This window comes from Vicugna pacos, chromosome 10, assembly GCF_048564905.1.
Source record: "Vicugna pacos chromosome 10, VicPac4, whole genome shotgun sequence".
Lineage (NCBI taxonomy): Eukaryota > Metazoa > Chordata > Mammalia > Artiodactyla > Camelidae > Vicugna > Vicugna pacos.
Genome location: NC_132996.1, coordinates 519,996 through 540,666, shown reverse-complemented (window position 1 = coordinate 540,666; position 20,671 = coordinate 519,996). Strand labels below are relative to the sequence as shown.

The 20,671-nt window shown below is 39.2% G+C and overlaps 1 protein-coding gene across 1 annotated transcript in view; it reads right to left on the bottom strand.

Annotated features, from left to right (window-relative positions):
- Positions 1–10,981: 10,981 nt before the first annotated feature.
- The window catches only part of LOC140698888 (uncharacterized), a 73,386-nt gene continuing 63,696 nt past the window's right edge, over positions 10,982–20,671 (bottom strand). Inside the window, exons 11-15 of the mRNA XM_072970747.1 lie at positions 19,613–19,798; positions 19,004–19,060; positions 18,161–18,282; positions 16,906–17,130; positions 10,982–11,256 (exon numbers count right to left, since the gene is read on the bottom strand). The gene's annotated coding sequence lies outside the window, so the exon portion shown is untranslated. The remainder of the gene's footprint in view (positions 11,257–16,905; positions 17,131–18,160; positions 18,283–19,003; positions 19,061–19,612; positions 19,799–20,671) is intronic.

The window sequence follows — 20,671 nt, the reverse complement described above, 5'->3', positions numbered from 1 at the left end:
CCTGCAGCCCAGCCACTGCAGCAACTCACAATGGTGCCCTCTGAGCAGACTCAGAATAAGAAAGGACGGGCTACTGGCCCGAGATAGCTAGGTGCTTGTCTAAAAAATGAATTCAGTGAGTCCAAATATTTGCTTCCTCCCATTCATAAAAAATCACTAAATTCTTGAACTTGAGATACCTGGCTTTCTTTAGATAACAAGTAATCTTTTATTGTTCCAACAACCTGGTCTTTGTTGTAAAGCTCCTATATATCCTAGCTCTTCCTCAACCTCTTGGGAACAGTCCCTCAGAGAGTTCTGAGAGACGGTCATCCTGGCTCGAGTCCTCCCGCCAAATAAAACATAACTCTTAACTTTTAGGCTGCACGTTTATTTCAGTCAACAGTTTTGGACACCATGAAGCACCACAGCAGATTTCTCTCCACCTGAACTCTCCGAGTAACCGAAGCCTTGGTACCAGCAGTGGCCCTTTGTGCTCATCCGCCTCCTCGGGGGGTCCAGATGAATTTGGCTGAGTCTCTCCTGGTTCTCAGATCTCACATATTGGTTGATGATCCTAAGTTTTATCTGGCGGTGTATCCAGGTACGTGGCCCTCCAGTTGAAAGAAACAGAGGTGAATTACCCACCCAGTGGAGACATCCTGGGTGGGGCCTGTTTGAAAGATAACAGGAAATACCCACCTTGAGGATATGTCCAAAGTGGGGCTGGTGGAAACATATGAGGAAAATAATCACCCAGTGGAGACATCCCGAGTGGGTCCAAGTTGAAAGACACTGGGTTCAGGACTGAGTGGTTAGGTAAGAGGCTGGTCTAATGTTTTCCTCAATTTGGTTACCTCCATTGAATTTTTCAGGATAAAAGTAAAACTCTTATGAGGAAACTTTCAACTCCAAATTTTGGACCATCCTCCTGGCTGGTAACAGCATTCTCGGGTGACAGGGAATCTTCCAGGAGTGGTAGACACAAAGACTTCATGCCACAGAGTTGTCCCTGTGGGAAATCTTACTAGCAAATTTATTCTGAGAACCCGACCTTACAATGGGGAATAGAACTTTCAAAAAAAAAATAAAGAACAGAAAAGAAAAGAAAAAGAAATGACAGATTGCCAGTCTCCAACTATTACCCCAACCAGACTTATGTACATACAAAACTTACAACATTAATCGGGAATAAGAAAAAAAAAAACTCACTCTGGAAATAACCAGGCCTGATAAAAACATTTTTTGGCATTCTGAACTTATAAAAACAAAATCCCCTTTAGGGGGAACTTGGATTTCTCTTCCTGTGTCCTTGAAATGTAAACATTTTATCTTTCTCTGGGTGTTTTAAGTGTGTGCATGTAAGTATATATATGTTTAGTTTAGTTTTTAAAGGAAACCTTAGACTCTGCCATACAAAAGGTTCAAGTATTGTGTACATACGGTGGCCACGCAAATAAATTGGGATTCTAAGCAATTCTTTGATTGTACCAATTTTCAGATATTTTGCCATCTTAAACTTTGTTGCATCAGCCTGGACCACGAAGGCTTTAAGCTTTTGGAGAGTAAACCTTTGAATTTTATTTAGGCAACACCCCGACTCTCATGTGGAAGGGCCTCTTCATCTTATTGGTTTAAAATCACTATATATATATATAAATTGATGGCCATATGATGGATTTTTTAATTTGGAAAAACTTTTTAATTGGTGAAAGTTTAAAGAGATCTCATTATAAACGGCTGTTTTATTGGTACCTATTAAAATAAAGTTTAAATGCAGAAAAATATATCTAATGGTTAACCTAAGAACTCAGATATAAAAACATAACTGGTTTGAAAAGCTACATTTTTGTTTTTCCTTTCTGATAAATGTTTCTAGAGATGCTAATAAAAACTTAGTATAATTAATGTTAAATAGGTTGAATAACTGGAAAAAGGATTGTAAAAATGTCAAAAAAACAGATAAGTGGCTTATTCCAAAAGGATAAATATTTTTATATGGTTATTTTGAATGAGATAAATAAAATGGACATTTTTGGATTTACATACAGGGTTTTGATACTACACTACGTAAAGTTAAAAAAAAAGGGCCAAAGAGTTCACCTACTCCCCCCCAACATTAAAGTTCAAACAAGTCCGTTTTATTTACCACAGTTTAAAATATATTTATATGTAGGCTGAAATACTTGATCAAGGATTGGGACAACAGACCAATTAATGAAATTAAAAATCGAGAAGGGCCTAAGCTCTTTGGCTGAAACTTGGGCATCCTAGAGACTTCTATAAAATTGTATACAATGTACACCCACAAAAAAAAGGTTTCTGTCACTCCTTCTAGAAATAAGAATTATTGATTAAACTTAATATATATAAAAATTAAAGGTATAAGATTTAATAAAATTGAGATAAAAGTTTGTGAAATTGGTATATTTAGATGGTCTTTATATAAACCTTTTGCTTATGTTGTGGGATAGATATGTTTCAGTGGAAAAACGCTTCCCCTTCTTGGTATTATAAGGCTGGGCACATGTCTGTCCCTCTGAAAATATTAATTGAACAAATTAAAGGAAACCAATATAGTTACTTAAGACGTCCAATATAACGTAAATCTAAAAAGTAATTTGAGTAGCTAAAAAAAAAATATAGGTTTACCCTGGGTTTAACTTATAACTCAAAGAAAAGAGACCTTAATAAATGTCTTATGCAAGCTTTGGAAGACAAAATAAAGAAAACCTTAGTTTTAAAACATGGAATTCTTTGTTTACAGCTCTTCTCACTGATACAAAAATGCCAATTAAGGAGATAAAATTGGGTCTGGGTGACAGAGCAGTTATCTGGGGACCTGGAAGAGAGTGTCTTTGTCTTGCAGATCAGAAATATAAATACAACAAACAGTGACCTAGGACTGAGCCTAATTAGCTCAACGAAATAAAACTTGAGGCCATGAAACTTTTGGCATTTTAGAACTCAGAACTCTGACGGGTCCTTCAGACTTTGTGAGGAAATCTTAATTATCTGTTTCATAAATAGTAAGCCTTAGTGATTTGAGCAAGCAAATTCAGCTTACTCCAACTATTATTATAAATATAAGTAAGTTTTAAAGTGAAGCCATGAGATCTCTAGCTTTTGTCTGTTTATAAGCCTGCATACAGATTATAGAAGTGAGATATTTCTACTGCTAAAAAAAAAAAAATTCGAAATCAAAGAGCTCTGCTTAATTGATGTAAAAATATAAGAGCTTAAAAATTAAGTATTTTTAAAATAAAACCTTAACAAATTGACTTTCAGTGTCATGTGAATTGGAAAATATTCAATATTAAGGTAATATTTGATATTGTTTAGTTTAAGTATGTCCTAATTAATATAGACATCTTTAAAGTCTTCAGTATTATGTATAATACCTTTACTGTACCTAGGTTTAATGAAAGTCAAATAAGATCCTGTTATATCTGTTGCAGATTTGTCAAAAAAAAAATAACAGTAATGTGCTGTGGTAAAATTTTAAGTAAATTAAATGCAAATGAGATGAGAGCTTTGGGTAAATATTTAAAATATATTTTTAAAATGTATGCTTAAAATAATCTCTAAATGTTTGATATCTTTAAATTCTAGAGTTGTGCTAAATTAAGTTAAATGACAAGATTTTATTAAATATCTATGCCATTTTCAGATAAAATAAGATTGAAATATGAATTACTTAACATTTAACTTCCTCTTACAGTGAAACTAAAGGTGTTTAGAAATATTAATAAATGGTTGGTGTCACACAGAAATAGTCTCTATTAGTAAGGGAATGATCTCAGTATCCTAGGAAAGTAATATAAATGCGTAAAGGAAGATGTAAGAATGGAATAATACTTTGTTAATGAAAAATAGTGACTTTCTCCTGAAGCTGGTTACCTCTGAATGGAAGACAAAATAAGGGACACACTAATATAAGTATAGAAAGCTGTGGAAGGCTTGTTGAAAAGGAACCCTGAGGGAAGAGTTTTGTACATGGTCAGAATTGGCTAAGTTTAGAAACAAATTGGGCAACGTAAATGAATCTTAGAAGTTAGCTGGAACAAGATTAGATTTGGTTTTCTCTCTGGTAAGAGGAAAAATTTTTCTTAAAATATTAATCCACCTTCAGTAACAGATTGTAAAACTTCTTATACCACTTAGCTGATCTGTTCTGCCTTTACATTTGACATATTTTCTTGTTAATGAATTAGTACTACTTTACAGTGATCTATATGTTTATCTGATCAAGTGTTCTGAAATCTTTCAAAAAGCTCCCCAAATATAAAATTCTAATTAATTAAATAAAAATTAATTTAATTAATTAAAATTCTTTTAATCTCCAGTTAAGTTTGGGATGCTACAGAAGGCCCCTGAATCATCCCAAAGAGAGATTTTTAACTATAAAGTTTCATTTGGCATTTTAAATAACATGGAATTGTCAAATGAATCATAAAACTTCTAAGGTTATATTGAATGAGAAATATTATTAATATAGGTATTGTAGAAATTATATGGACTCCCTAAAATTCTGGTTTATCTGAAATGTTACCAGTGATAATTATGGGTATAGTGAACAGGTTTCTTTATTGATTATAGTGTAACGGTGTTTAACCATGCTTTTAAATCTTTTGTCATTTATAGACAGTTAATTGTTTTCTTCTGATGGTTTTGCAAAATGCTTTCTCTTCAAGGAGATTTACTGATTTCTAATAAATTTCAAACTACAGCACTGAACTAAACTGGGTAAGAAATTTTAAAGTTCTAATGAAAACTCTCATTAAAAGAATTAGTTACATGGGACAAATTAACCAGCTGAATATGGTTATAATTTTTGATATTGTTTGAAATAATACTGCCTTTTAACCTGTTTCCCAGACATAAAGAATCTCTTCTCCTTAAGCTAGTTATGGTTCACAGCAATTTGATAAATTATAACTATGTATACAGACTTGGAACAGTTATCTTTTCTCTCTATCTGATTCCTCAAAAGACTAAAAATACTTAGGTCCCCAGTGGCTCCATCAGACAAATTAGGGAGATCATCTCCTAAGAGATATAGGAGTATAAAGGTATTTTAAGGATTTTAAAGAGAAAAGAATTTACCTAAATCTGTAAGGCAAAAATCCATGAAAAGCCTTGACGTGGCTTTCTTGGCCTTAGAAAACCTTATTAACATTCTACCCTGAGACTCCGTATTAAAACTTCCAACACAGTCAATTTAAAAAGCCTATATGATCAAATAATCAGATTCAATTTGTAAAGAAATTAATCTTGATTTGGCTATATTTGAGAAAACTGAGGGTAACTTTAGAGAGAAAAAAATTATATTTTAGTGGATATTAAATTCTAGTTTTGTTAATTGAGGTCCATATTTACTAAGACACTTCCCAGATCATTCCTTGCTGTTATGTCACACTGCTGTACAGTTTAATTGAATTATGAAAAGAATACTCTAGGTTTGATTCTGAAGCTCAGTAATCTATCCTTGGGTAAAATTCCAATGCCCCATGACCTGCAGCCAGGGGATTATACATACTGCAACAGGCATGACTTAAAGAACTGTCTCCAACCTGAATGGAAAGACCCTTTTTCAGATACTCTTAACTAGACCATACACACCAAAGCTGAAGGAAACGGAGTCTCGGATTCATTTCCTATCTGAAACAGCCCCTGCAGTGCACTGGCCTATAGAGCGCTGCTCACCTTAAAACAATGCCCAAATGGAGAAAAAGCTTCCATACCAGGATGAGAAGAAGACGACATCTGAGCTAGACTGCTGACCCAAGACACCGGACCAGGACTGTATACCAATTACTTTGATAATTTCTCCAACCTTTGATTATGAACTACTCCAATTGTTAAGTTTATGATAAATTACCTATGTCTAGTACTTCTGTGTTACCTTGGTGGGTTTCCCTACTCCAAGGCTCTAACTAGATAGCCCTCAGAAACGTTATTCTAAAAAGAATTTATAGTTCTGTTTAGGCCACTGTTGATCTTACAAGGTGGGAGATTTCAACTGGCCAATTAATACCTGCTCTGACCCTGACCATAAATATGAACTTTCTCATAGGATCAAACTCAGAAACACAAGCAAAATTTTAACCCAAAAATACAACTTCTCGACTATTAAATTCTTACTCGTGACTTTATTAACGTTACTAGCTGTATTACTTATATCCTGTCTATTTTATAAAATTGTTGTCTGTTACATTTCCCAATGTGTAACTAGGCCCACAAGATTGATGATGGCTAAACATCTTGAAGAAACAGATAAAATTTATAACCCTGAATAAAATAAATATAATAGTGTGATTCTAGGTATGGGAATGAGCAAAGATGGGTAAACACTTCCTGGATCATAATAGAGTAGTAAGACAGGTGATCCAGAGAACTTTTAGTATCAACAGGGCCTGACAAAAAAAACTAACACCTTGAATGGCAACTCAGAAGATTCTTCACCTGAACTAGGAATGAGCCATCCTAGCACCGTGGGACAAAATTGGTCATGAAATGTCTCTCAAAATATTGGTCGAATTTAGGACCAAGGGGGAACACTGTGAATGAAAATACTACAATGTGCATGAAAATACTGCAACCATGTCAGTAAACAAAGAATGCTGAATCCAAATCATCAGCGGCTGCTGCCAACCCCCAGCGAGTACATGCCTACAGCCCGGCCTCTCAGCCACTCACAGTGGTGCCCTCTGAGCAGACTCAGTGCAAGAAAGGACAGGATACTGGCCCTAGATAGCCAGGTGCTTGCCAAAGGAATGAATTCAATGACCCAAATGTTTGCTTCCCACCATACATAGAAAACCACTAAATACTTGAACTTGAGATATCTGGTTTTCTTTAGATAACAAGCAATATTTTATTGTTCCAATTACCTGATCTTTGTTGTAAAGATTCTATTTATCCTAGCTCCTCCCCTACCTCTTGGGAGCAGTCCCTCAGAGTGATCTGAGAGGCTGTCATCCCGGCTCGAGTCCTCCAGCCAAATAAATCAAAGCCCTTAACATTTAGGCTGAACGTTTATTTCAATGACGTTCCAGAATAGACACAACTCAACAATTCTGTAATGGAACACACTGAATCAGGAACCAAAAGCGTGTTTTAGTCCAGAAAATCTCCAGGTTCCTATTTCTTCCTGTCATTATACAATCCCTCCAGAACTCATTACTTTGCTGTCTGCTCCTCTGGCAACCAAACTCAGAGAAGAGTCAACTCAGCAGAGCGCCCTGCTGGGGAGAACCCCCCGCAGAAGCACTGCAGGCTGCCTTCCCTCCCGCACGCTCTGCTGACCCTTGGTGTCCCCCGTGGAGACCAGGCCAACACAGCTCTTCCCAACAGCTGCAAAGTCGCACACGTTAAATAAATCATTTTATTTTATATGATATTTTACGTATATACCCATCTCTGAAAACAGCTTTGCCAGAAGCCCAAATCTTCAACATTAATCTGCAAAGGCAAATCAGGTCCCCAAGGGAAAACAAGTCTTAAGACGACGCTAAGGCCTCCAAAGTCCTCTCCACGACCATGAACCAAACTGCCTGCAGGTCTGCAGCTGCAGGAGGCTACATGTCTGCTTTTAAAGCAACCCCTTTCTGCCCTCGGGTGCTACAATGCCCTTTTATGCCCTCCCATCACAGGGCAAGAGCAGCCGCTGCAGAACCTTGCAGGGCAGCACTGACAGGACTGGACAAAGGGGATCAGAGCTAAACAAAGCATTCTGATGACACGAGCTTGTCACTGTGTCTCTTTACAGATGTAGATATATATAGAGAGAAGTGGGGTGATATTGCTCAAAGTCACACAGCTAATAAGTGGCAAAGTATATAACTCTGCTCCTCCCTCCTGTGTGACGCCCAACTGGGACAACCACAGGGTTCTCTCGTGGCTGCCTGAACAGTCTTTTCCTATCACTCATGACACACAATAGTGTCTGAACTTAGCCTGCATTTGCAGCATCTTTTCCCTCCAGTTTCTCAGGAACAAGGCTGTTCGGGCCTGTATGAATTCCGGCTTCCTGAAATCTCAGTGCTCAGGCTGGTCTTGCCTGTGCATCCGGCCCGCTGCTCAGAGGCTCTTCCTCCCCTGCAGGAGGACGTTTCTAATCTTCACAGGGACACAACCTCAGGGGAGCTCTCCTCTCGCCCTCAGCATGGCAGGTGTCCCAGGCCTCATCCCGAGCAGCCCCGTTAGGACGGTGTCTGCCCAGCTCTGCTAGTCAGATCAGCAGCCTCACTGCCAGGGATTATACCCAGGTCACACTGCAAACCTACTGCCCGCCTCACAGCCCCCAGCCAGCAGGTCACCTGGAAGTCACAGCAAGTGCCCCACCCAATCCAGAAGTCTCTTCTTTTGCCAGCACCACTGATGAATGGTTTCCAACCTTCGGTCAGTTTCGCACAAAACAGCACCTTCTACAGGTGAAACGGGTGGTTTTTCTTCTGCGCCTCATCCTTACTGGAAACGTAAGGGGAAACCAAAAGGCCTTTTCTCAACCCTTTTCTGATGAAACCCTCCCACCCACAATACTCATATGCTCAAGAGCTTTGGATCCACATGATTTTCTTTCTCTTAGGCTAAGTGGCTCAAAAAACTAAGGGATTCTTTCTCCTTTGAGGGTATTAGCACTCAGTTTCTCGGCTTTAATCTGTTTTTGTCTCTCTCTTCAGTGACCCTAGCAGTTGCCACCTCTTACTCCCTTCAGCAGCCTCCCTCCCAACATCTAGTCTAGGAAATCAGCTGTGATGAGGGGCACGGGGGCAGTCACAGAAGATGCAACTAAGGCACAGAGAGGCTACATAATTTGCCCAAGAAATCACCTTGAACCACCAACAGAGTGTGTCACGTCCCTCTGTTTAACTCTAATGCTAAGCAAGTTAACTTTTTGTAGATTATGTTTATAAACAGATGAGGTATGAAAATACATACAAGGACACACATCAACTCTAAGATATTCATTAACTCCACTATTTTATTTCTATTTATTTTATTTCTATTAAAAAATTAAGAACCCCTGCAGTCAATATAGCAAAATGTTACTGGGTTTTAAATCCAGAATATACAGGGGTTGTGTCATTACTCATTCTTGTATGTATTTTCACAAGACAAAATGATTTGAAAGTCTCTCTCCCCGCCCCCTACTCACTGCTGGCTCTCACCAGAGCTCCCAGACCACACATCTAACAGCCTTTCACTTTACCCACAGCTGAACTCATCAGTTTTCCCCCAGAACTCCCTCTGCTGCTTTCCCTCCTCAGAACACAGCAGGACCATTATTTAACTCATTAATCCACCCAGAAACCTGGGCCTTACTCCATCCTACCTTCACAGAAATCATTGATCCTTTCCTCTTTACCATCTAAACATGCCTTCAATCTGTTCGCTTTTACCCACTGACCGTCCCACCGCTCAAGTGGAAGCCAACAACACTGCCCACCTGGACTCATGAGTCTCCCAAGTGGCCCCACAGCCACTCTCCCCTACTTGAGACAAATGTGATTGTGTCTCTCCCACGCTTTTGGACTCATTTCAGACCCACTGTTCTTAGAAGAAACTTCAATTTCTTCACCTGGTGAAGGTCTTTGCCATGAAGCTGTCAGCTCAGGAAGGGCAGGACACACCCTCGTCCCTCGGCTCCACCATCTGGCAGAACATCAGCTTGGGAGGATTGAGTTCTTAGCAAACTACTTCACTTATCCATACAAATCCATGGTAGATTAGAAAGATTTTAGATGTTGAGCTTGACTATTAATTTGGGGATTTTGCACTGGCAACCTGCAATTATATATTCTAATTATTGTGTCTTCTTAAAACCATACCCAGATTAAAGGAGTATTTGTGGAATGTCTTCGGAGTAAAAGGGACTGTACTTTTACAGATTTTATGTTTTATTACATGAACAACCAGGACAGGGTCACAAATGGAACCGCCTCACAAGTGACAGAAGACAGGTGAGACGCATATAGCAACAGGTCACAAAGATGGTAAGAGCAAAGTTGTTTCTCCAACCCCCGAAAAAATTCCTCCAAGAACTGAAAACTCAGAAATTTGAAAGTAAAATACTATCATATAAAGAAAGAAAATAAATAATCCTCTTCATCAGGGTTTCTAGATCTGACTGCAGAGTTATTAGCAGGCCATACTGAATCCTAGCACAGAAAAATCAGATGGACTAGTGATGAGTAAGTTCCAGGAAAACGGCAGTAACTCCTCCACTTGAAAGAGGACACACACTCACTTGTTCAAGGTGATTGTAAACCACATTCTGCAGAAATTCAGAAGATTCAGGCACCGCTTCTAGATGGTGATGACACGGAAGGACGGCTTGGATGCATGCTTCTAACTGAGTCACCGGCATTCTTACACTGCAGGGGGAAATGGAGGCCCTCAGCCAAGAGCACAGTTGTTCCTGTCATGTATCCCAGGCCGTGCCTCGGGGACTCAGTGTACTGTAGCAGTCTGGCCCCAGGTGAGGACCCGCAGCGTGGCCCAAGCAAGCAGGAGGGGCACTGTGCTTGAGAAATCCCATCCCCCATGGGGGCAAGAGGGGCTGGTGGGGTTGTGTGAACCTATAAATGCTCATAGAAATACACCTGCATACATTGAAGTGATAAAATTAACTGTAGCAGGCTATTTAACAAAATTTCAATTGTCAGTGTTAATTTTACCATTCCATTCCGCTTGTCCCCTGCACTCTGAGACAGGCTTAGGCTCTCTCACACATGCAGCTCTGATGCAATAGTTGTGAAGTTATTTTACTTTGCTGCAAGTGTCTTCGCTCCCAGTGTCACTGTGACTGTCGTCTCTTAACACAGTCAGATATCTTCTTGGATCTCTCCATGAGTTCCTTGCTCCTGCTTCTCAGATCCTGAGATAAAGAACAGGTGAAGGCACATGACTGGAAAAGTCAATGTGGACTTGACCAAAGTCCTCAGTGACCCCCTAGGTGAGTGCTGCCCACCCCTTACCTTCGATTCTCAAGGTTCTGCCCAGGGTGACATCCAGCCAGGAGAGAGTCCTGGGCCCTATTAAAAGCTGTGTGGCTTGGGTGCAGGGAAAGCTGCAGGAGCTGGTTCCGTAGCCGGTCCCATCCACACCTCGGCTCCTCTCTCTCCCGAGGCAGCGCTGCCAAGCCCCCAGGCTCCCTGAGCTTCTGTCTTTCTCTTCTACTCTACTTCAAGCCCTTTTCCTCTTCCTTTATTCCCTGATTATCCGTAGCTGGAGTGATTTTTCTATCATAGAATCTGAAAAAATTTCCTGCAGCTGAAAAAGAGGTGCCAGAGGTCAACGCGCATATGGTGGTTCCTGAATAGAGCCCCTGGTTAGGGGGACCCTCACCAACACTCATGGGGCATCAGGCATGTTGCAGGGTCGACCACCACCAACAAGAGTTTGCTGTGACACCAAGGCACGCACAGCATCCCTGCTCACTAAATTGTAGTTGTAGTCCTTTATTATGAAGCAAAAATAAAAAAATTGCTCATGTTTCTTACTAAAATTATTTATGAGGGAGAAAAAGAAATTGTAATAGAAAGAACAAATTTCACTCCATGTTAGATGTGTTCATTTGGCTTTAATCCTGTACCTTGTTTTCTAGGCTCAGACTTGCTATCTCTGCACCTTTTGTAAAAGAAAGTTGCCTTTAGCCTGAAATATCCAGGAGGGTCTATTCTCCGGGCTCTGATCTTTAAGGATATTTGCTCTTCTACACTTATGTATAGATGGCAAGTTGTAAAATAGTGAATAACCTTTCTTTTTTTTGGAGGTTTTACAGGGGCACCATAATTTGACCCACATGGACAGCTGCAGGAACAAAGGATTTCAAGGACAAACAATTCATACAGCAAGAAGTTTGCAACAACCAGCCACATCCCCGCCACTTTTTAGTATAAAAGGAGACTGAATTCTGCCCTGGGGAAGAGAGTTCTACTGGATAACAATATGCCATTTTCTGGGTCTCCCAGCTTTACAAATAAAGTCTCTTTTCCTTACTCCAACATCTCATCTCCCGATTTATTGGCCTGTCATGCAGCAAGCAGAACGAGTTTGGACTTGGTAACAAATTGACTGCCTTAGAGGTAGTATGTCTCCACTGTTTCCTCATTTCCAGTATTTCACAACCTATCAATTTTATATGCTTTTTAACAACATGAACAAAAAACCTATTACAAGGAATTGATTCCACAGAAATAAAATTATTTCTACTCCTTCAAAACTTTTTTCTTTTCTATTTTATTTTGTTTTGCTTATTGAAAAGAAAATAAATTCAAATCTTTTTATTTCACGTATTTTTATAACTAGATATTGTAAATACTACAAAGATATTTAAATTGCAATAAAAATTGTTCATATATTAGTATAAAGATATATACACAATCAATGCAGATTAGGAAAGGAGTAGATATTTACTAAAAATCCACTGCACATCCAGTCTTTTACAAGCATATCCTGGAATATAAGCTCTATTATCCAGGGTCCCCCACCCCCAATCTCACTGCGGAGTCCCTTAGTAATCAACTACCAAGGCACCAGCATAGAACCATGAGATCACTATTTTAGGTATAAATGAGAGTATTAGCTCATTCAATTCTAAAACAGAAACCTTAAAATAAATACTGAACTTACTTACAGATAAACAAATTTGGACACAAAAAAGTACAGTTTCTCCCCAAATTCACAAAGATAATAACTGGTAAAGGCAGGATTTGAACTCATCTGCCTTGAATATAAAGCTAAGTTGGAAATCCCCTTAAACTGTGGAGGACAAGCAGCACAGCCTGTCACCCTATCTTTGTTCAGATCTGGCTTTAGACAGCCTGAGACAGCACCCCTTCCTATGGAACTCGAGGGCAAACAATAACAATAAGGATTTTATATTCAGTAGTTTCTTAGGTCTCAATTATATAAAGTGTCAGCAGGTCAGCAGAAAACTCTGGGAAATATGAGTGGGTCCAGAGCTTTTTGCTGATAAGAAACTCAATCTATCAGGACAGAGTGACCTTCCCATGAGAGGCCTCATGGACATAAACTAAAGGCAACTGAGCAATGAAAACTAGCAAGAACATGGAACTCAAGCAAGAAGGATCCCTACCATCCCCTGCCCAGTTGCCTCTTCACCTTTGTGGACAAGACGGCAGAAGGTCCATGTTCTTGTCCAAGTTACAACATCATGGATTCTCACCCATATAATATTACGACTCTATGCTGTCTTAAGTCCTTTCCAACTAAAATATGATGACACCAATATCTCAGCGGAATGTCTATGTCTCCACTTTCTCTCTTCTATTAGGAGACTATATCTATGGCCACAAAGCCGAAATTCAATTAAAAACACCATGCACGAAGCCTGGTGAAAGTCTGTGTAAGAGACATTGTTCTCAAGCTCAGTGAGTGAAAACTCAGAAAAAGTGGTCCTTATCCCTCTGCAAGTGGAAGGTAGCCTGATTGTGTGTGTGTATGTGTGCACACGTGTGTGTGTAAATCAAATACAATGTATTGTGGGATGTGCACAGATTTTTTTTATGTTACTCTCATTTCATGAGGATGAGCCAACCTTTAAAGTAATTTGAATCTACTATTCTGAGAGAGTCTCAGGATCTTTTGGTGGAGGATGGGAAAGGGGAAAGGAAAGGAGGAAAGAAGTAAATGAAGCAAAGCTGTAAGTATACTGCTAGGGAAAGGCAAGACATTAATTTTGTTCCTACTTGCATCATACACAAATTAGGGACTGGCTTTCCCACATGTCTTGTCAAGCACTGAGTTGCAGAAGAACAGGTGACAGCCCATTTCTCACTGAGCTTGTGACTGTACGTGGCATCTTATAGACACTAATTATTTAACCTGATCAAACAATCTAGCAGCAGGCTGTAATTCTCCTATTTTGAGAGATAAGAAAACAGGAAGTGAAAGAGGGTATATAGCTTGACAAAAGTCAGAGGACAAGTAAACTAAAGAGGATGAATTCAAACTCAGATCTGAATGCAGAGTCTGATATTCCCACTCCGAGGGCTGGAAATTCCTTAACACACAGGGTCCCCAGCTCCTCTGCTTTGTTCCTGGCACCAAGCATTTCCCATGGCGATATTCTCCAGTTCTCAGACACAGCGCTCTGTGCAGCCAATAACCTCCATTCGACCTTGATCATCTACCTGTCACGCCCACCAGGCTTCACCAGGCAAGAATGCTGGCTTTCAACTGCATACAAAGCCACCCCTGTTTTATCCTGGACTCTTCAGCGGCTTTTCCAGCATAAACACAGCCATGAAAGGGCTCACAGTTTGTACATGAGCCACACTACCTCTCTCCATCTCTGTCCCCACCTATACTACTTTGCTATGACCATTTTGAGAATCTTGGAAACAAATTTTTAAAAACAGAAAAGAAAGGATTCTGTAACAAGTACTTAATACTTACAATTAAAATGAGAAGTTACAAAGTGAGTATTTACAAACCGAATCTGCCTTCCTAGGTGTCAGTTTTAACAGTTAAAATATACAATAGCAAAAAATTCTGACTTAAATAATTAACAAAAACATCAACAATAATCTGGAATAAACTCAAAAACAATGCCCATGTTGTACATGGAGGAAGTACAAGACTGTACTGTGGGGTAAAGTAAGAGGTGTGAAAGTAGAGACATCAACATTTTGTATGGAGGAAAGCAGTTTTGTAAAAATGTACGTTCTCCTAAAGATAATTCAAAAGTACTAAAAAATCCCACGACAGCACTTCTTTTTTTTTTTAACTTGAAAAATTATATTAGAATTCTTCAGGAATAATAAAGTCATAATACTAACCAAGAAAATTTGGGATCGAAAAGAGAATCAAAAAATCGCACTGTCAGATATTAAATAAATGTTTACAATATGTAAGATATAGTGCTAGTGTAAGAAAGTAAGATTGATAAAAATAAACCATGAGCTCAAAAAGAGACTCTAGTATACATAAGTATTCTTTACAGGTGGGATTTCAAGTTAAAAAGCAAAGTAGGAATTCAATAATTGTCTTGGGACAATCAGAGAATCCCCTGGAAAAAACAAATTCTATTCCAGTCATAATGACCGCAAGAAAAATTACAGAATGTGATGTGAATATTAGAAAGTACTAATAACAGCGAATATAATTCTTTGCTCATATTAATTCAACTTCTCTTCACTATAACAAGTACCATCATCATCTCCATCTTAGAGATTAAAAAAACCTACAGAAGAAATTTATACCAGTATAAGAAAGTATTTCTAAGAATAATATCAGGAATAAAACCCAAAAAGAAGACATTTACAATCTTAAGATTATTTTGGGCCACAACAAAAATGAACCTACTGAACAAAATGAAAGGCAAAAAATGACAAGGAAAAGCTCTCTGATACATGTTGATGAAGACAAGGGGTTAATGTTCATAATATACATAGAGCTGTCACAAAGCAACAAGAAGCTGCCTCACTTAAATGTGTGCAAAGGACAAAAGAGATCATTCACTTTTTAAAAGTCAGATGGCTAATGAGTGAAAAATGCTCAATACCTCACTGGTCATCAAGTGCAAATTAAAACAATGAAAAAGTACTTTTGCTCATCATATTGGCACATATTTTTAAAAGATATTCTAGCTAGTGTCCATCTTTGAGAGAACAAACTGTGAGCGATCTTTTGGAGGATGACATGTCAATGGATATGTAAACTCTGAAAAACGTGTGTACACACAGGCTGAACTCCACATTTTGGAATCGTTTCATTTAGAAAAATTCAGTTCAAAAAGATGTACTTATCAGAGCATTTACACAGCACTGTTTACAATGGTGAGAAGAAAAGCTGAAGTGAAATCATATCCAGCGATAGAGAATTGGTTACATAAGTTATTCTACATCTTTTCATGTCCCACAGGAGAAGGAATTTCTAGATTCACTTGAAAGGAGCCTGTGATTTATGTAGTTGTCACATCCAAGGACTAAATTTCCAGAAAACTTAACGAAAATAATACTCATACAAGATCACAGGAATGTTTGTATAAGAAGTATGCCAGTCAAACACCCTTTCTGACAGTGGAAAATGGAGAAAACTTAAGTGTCCACCATCAAGAAAATGATGCGGTAAATCACGGTGAGCTGTGGGCACTAAAGTTCCGGTGTTTCGGCGTGGTCCAAGGCCTTGTCCACAGTACGCTCCCACGAAAGGTGTCCTTACACAAGAGACCAAACCTGCATATCAGGAAAACCCTCTACTCTATCTGAAAGGACCGGGTGAGTCTGGAGGGAGAGGACGTCTGTGATATATACCTGAGTGAATAAACCGAGCTGCAGAAAACATATAGTATGGCCTTATTTTTCAATAAAGCATATATACACACACATAGACATAGATTTCTCATATACGTGTATGTATGTGTTTATTTATATGACATAGGCATAAAGGTCATGAAATATATACTCCACATTGTCAGCAGTTTTTACACTCAGGAAAAAAGGGGAAGGGATGTAGGGGACTTTCGGTACCACAACAGATCTCTTTTCAGAATTTCAGTTAAGTATACTTGGAATTTAAAAGTTTATTTAAGTCCAAAGTAAAATGGACGAGGACTCCACAAGACAGAATGCTATACTAGTCATTAAAAATCATGCCAGGGGAGATAGAATATTGTAGAAAAATGTGTAATAAGCCGAATGGAAAATGGAGGTCTCCACACAGTATACAGGCACACATTGCTCGCTGGTTTTTATGACAGAGGTAATACACACTGATGAAAAGAACAGAAAATAGATGTTAATGTGTTAATTATTATCTCTGAGTACTGGCACCAGGATAGATCCTTTTGACCCTTTTTTCAGACATTTATATTAAATACACACTATTTTTCATCTGAAAAATGCATTTTTAGATGTCTAGTACCACACATTGGAAAATTACACGAGTACTTACAGAAACAAATAACTAGGAGACACCGCAGCAGCGTCACAAAGTGTAGAAAGGGCGATCCTGAATAACACCGCACAGTTACATAAGGACCCACAAAGTGAGAGCACCTGCTGTAACAGGGCGCGGCCCCCTTCCATTTGTCAGATGTGTCTTCAGGGCTGAGGCAGTTCTGAGCACGGTCAGTGTCAGTGCTGGTGTCTGGATGGATGCCACTGGAGGTGAGGGCGCCTGCAAGCCGAGAGGAAGAACAGAAATCATCCTCTGCTTTTTCTGTCTTGTTTCTTTGTTACTTTTAAAGAGAGGCGGAAATAAGATAAACTGGATCTTTCCTACTGAAATTTCAGTAATGAAACCATTTCTAAAGTGATCACAACTTATATTCTGCCTATGACTGTCTTTTCAACAAAGCATCATATTTATAAAATGTTAATTAACTCAGTTAATTAACTCCCTGTTGAAACATTCTAGTAAAGAGCATGAACTGCAGTATGTAAAAGAACCACACCTGCAGTGACTAGCTCAGCTGTCTTGACGGCAGTGCAGTCAGCCCCCACCATCCCGTGGCCCTGAGCTCCTGATGCTGGTAAGAGAGCGCGCTGCTGCCTCAGATGGAAAGAAAAGGTGAAAGCATTTTCTGAAATCTACAGCACTGACAAAACATAACTGATAAATCCCAGGCTCCTTTGAGGCTGTCATTTTCCGTTTCTGGCCAACACCCGTCAATGAGCAGAACCACCCCATTCCCGAGTCATGGGACTCACGTGGGCAGCAGTTTTGGAGAAATTTCCAGTTATAGAATGTAAACCAACTATACATAAAACTCTGAAAAAGAAAAGATGCAATAATCTGATTTTGGAAGACACTAAAATATTCTCCTAAGCCTTAGTACTTGGAAAGGCTGGGCTTCTACTAAGCCACTTATTTATTTCACAGCCAATGAGCATCTCCCACAAACCCTGTTTCCCTGTGTCTGCTGGGAGCTTCAGGCACATTGATGTTGTCTATCTTATAAGTCACAAGGCAGAGGTGTGTGTCTCACGCTTGCAACTCTCACACAGGCTCAACTCCTAGCCTCACTGTATGAACTTGGCCCCATTTTCTCACCTGTTTATTTGGTATCTGTTCTTCTGTAAGCTGCCTGAAATGCTTATTGAAACAAGTCAGAAGAATGAGTGGGTAGAGAAATGGACAGATGGACAGGTGAGAGATGGGCAGAAAAACAGAGAGTCTCCAAGAGAAGGGGAGCAATCAAAATTACCTATGCAAAACCCTCTTCTAGTCAGGGAAGGAAACCACCACGGAGAAGTGTGAAGAGGCAGGTTGCTTAGGACTGTTTCCTGGATTCCATGAAAAGTCACACCAAGAGATGAGAGGGTAGAACTATAAATAATAAAAGAAAAAATTCATGCATGTTTGAAAAATATATCTACATTATGTACTTTCTAAAGAATAGAGTCAAATCAGCAAGGCCCAATAACACAATCCTTGGGTATTTACAGAAGTGAGAATCCCATCTCCAATCTGCAAGGCATCCCTTTGGAGCACTGAGAGTCTACACGGTGCGGTCATAAAGCCATCACCGCAAAAGCGATGCTATCCTGCACTTACGAGGAAAGAGCAGCTGTGCTCGGTCTGCCTACACGTGTCTTTTACACCCCTCAGCACCTCTACGGGGGAGGGACGCCTAGCGAGCCCCATCTCTGCAGGACAGAAAACAAGTCCAAGAGAGGCTAAGCCGACCTATCAATTCTCCATCTCACAGGACTTGTCACTCCAGACCAGGACTCGAACTCGGACCCACGTTTGTAACCACAGTACTACCGTATTTTATGTGCTTTTTGTGTGTATAATACATTTGTTTCTGGCATGAAAGGGTATTTAATAAATGATCGGTTGTCTTGTCTATCTCATTAGCTCACAATCTTTATATTTTTGAATTGTACTCTTCCCATGGAGAAAGGAACGGAAAGAGCGGGGATCAGAATGAGGTGGGGCTCCATTCTTTATCTGTTGCCTCATCTCATCGAAGTCCCCAAACAAGGAGATAGAGCAAATGTTCTCGTCATCATTTAAAGAGAGGGCTCCAGTGATGGTGACTTACTCAACTCCAAAACCAAGTCTGGGGGAAGGGCACATGCAGCAACGAGAGCAGTATCACCTGTAGGAAGGCAAAAAGAGCTCAGGGGATGGCTCAATGGGTCAGCCTGATTTCATTTCAATCGATAATACAATAACACACTCTAAAAAATCTAGCATGCAATGGATTTGCTCTTTCTTGACATCTAGCAAGTTTCCACATCTCACATGTAACATTATCACGAACTAGTGAAAGGAAGAGTCCACAGACAAGGAAAATCAATGCCACAGGCAGGCTGAAACACAGGCTGGAGGAAAGGAAGGGAAAGGGCATAGTTAAGAAGAGGCGAAATTCTGGGAAAAAGACATCATCACAAGGAATCTCAAGCATCATCCAGCAATCATATAATCATTCTTTCAAGGGAGAGTTACTTAGGTCCTATTTTGTGCAACATTGTACAGTGGGCGAAGCAAGAGCACAGCGTCCATGGTGGCAGCAAGTTGCGGAGCTCCAATACACTTCTGATCCCGGTAACTTGCACACTTGTCCTCAGTATAAAGGCAAAATATATAGTAAAATAATCCAATGTAAACTCTATGCAATGCTGAAAAAAATTAAAGAATACCTAAATACCTGGACAGACACACCACGCACATTCCTGAATCAAATGACAGCATTCTTGGGATGGCAGTGCTCCCCAGAGCGATCCATATATTCAACGTGGACTCGATCACAATCCCAGTGGGTTCCTCTGCAGAAACTGACTATCTGCTGCTACAATTCATATGGGAATTCGAGGATCTCAGTAACCAAACCGTACTTGAAATAGAAGAAGAGTTTGAGAGGACTTGTAATTCTCAATTTCAAACCTTACAACTGTATCTCCAGGTGAGATTAGAGGCCATTTTTAAGTTATAATTGTGTTTATCCTTATTTTCTAAATTCTGTACAACGAATATACCTGTTAGAATAAGAAATTTAAAAACTAAAGTGTCTTTTAAAACATGCAAACCGATTCATTCATTGGGAAGAAAATATTTTGACTATAAAGAAGTAAACAAATATCTAGTGAAAAAGGACTATTTAAAAACAGGAGTGAATTTACATTTTTTGTAAATTGGAAACTGAAAAGCACAAACACATCAAGTTTCTAGGGAGAGTGTTGCAACATATTAATTGTTATTTCCAAAATTCTAATTGAACAATGAAAACTCAAGAAAGAGAAAATCTTGATTGACAGCCAACTGCAAACACATGGAGAGCAAAGGCCTAGAAATCACAGTTCCTTTAACTCTGCTACTAACTCAATAGGAGAGGAAATTCCTCACAGAGGGGACAGTGGAATCCCATGCATAAGACAGGATACACAGTACAAACTGCACTAGAATTGGGGGTGATTTCCATAGAAGAATTCTAAAGTTACAACATTGATGAAAAACTATAAAAACACTGACAGACAGATTAAAACACACAGTCATATATATTATATAGAAACATATGAAGTCTGCTCCCATGTTGCATAGAAATACAAACATATTTGTTCATTTATGGGCACTGATTACTTTATCCCAGGTAGAATATTTCAACTAAAATAGATAATCAATAATACACTCCTCTTGTCAAAACTAGTTGATAAGTTACTCTGCTATGTATGCATAATGTGTCTAAGATAGATTTAAAATTATTGAAAAA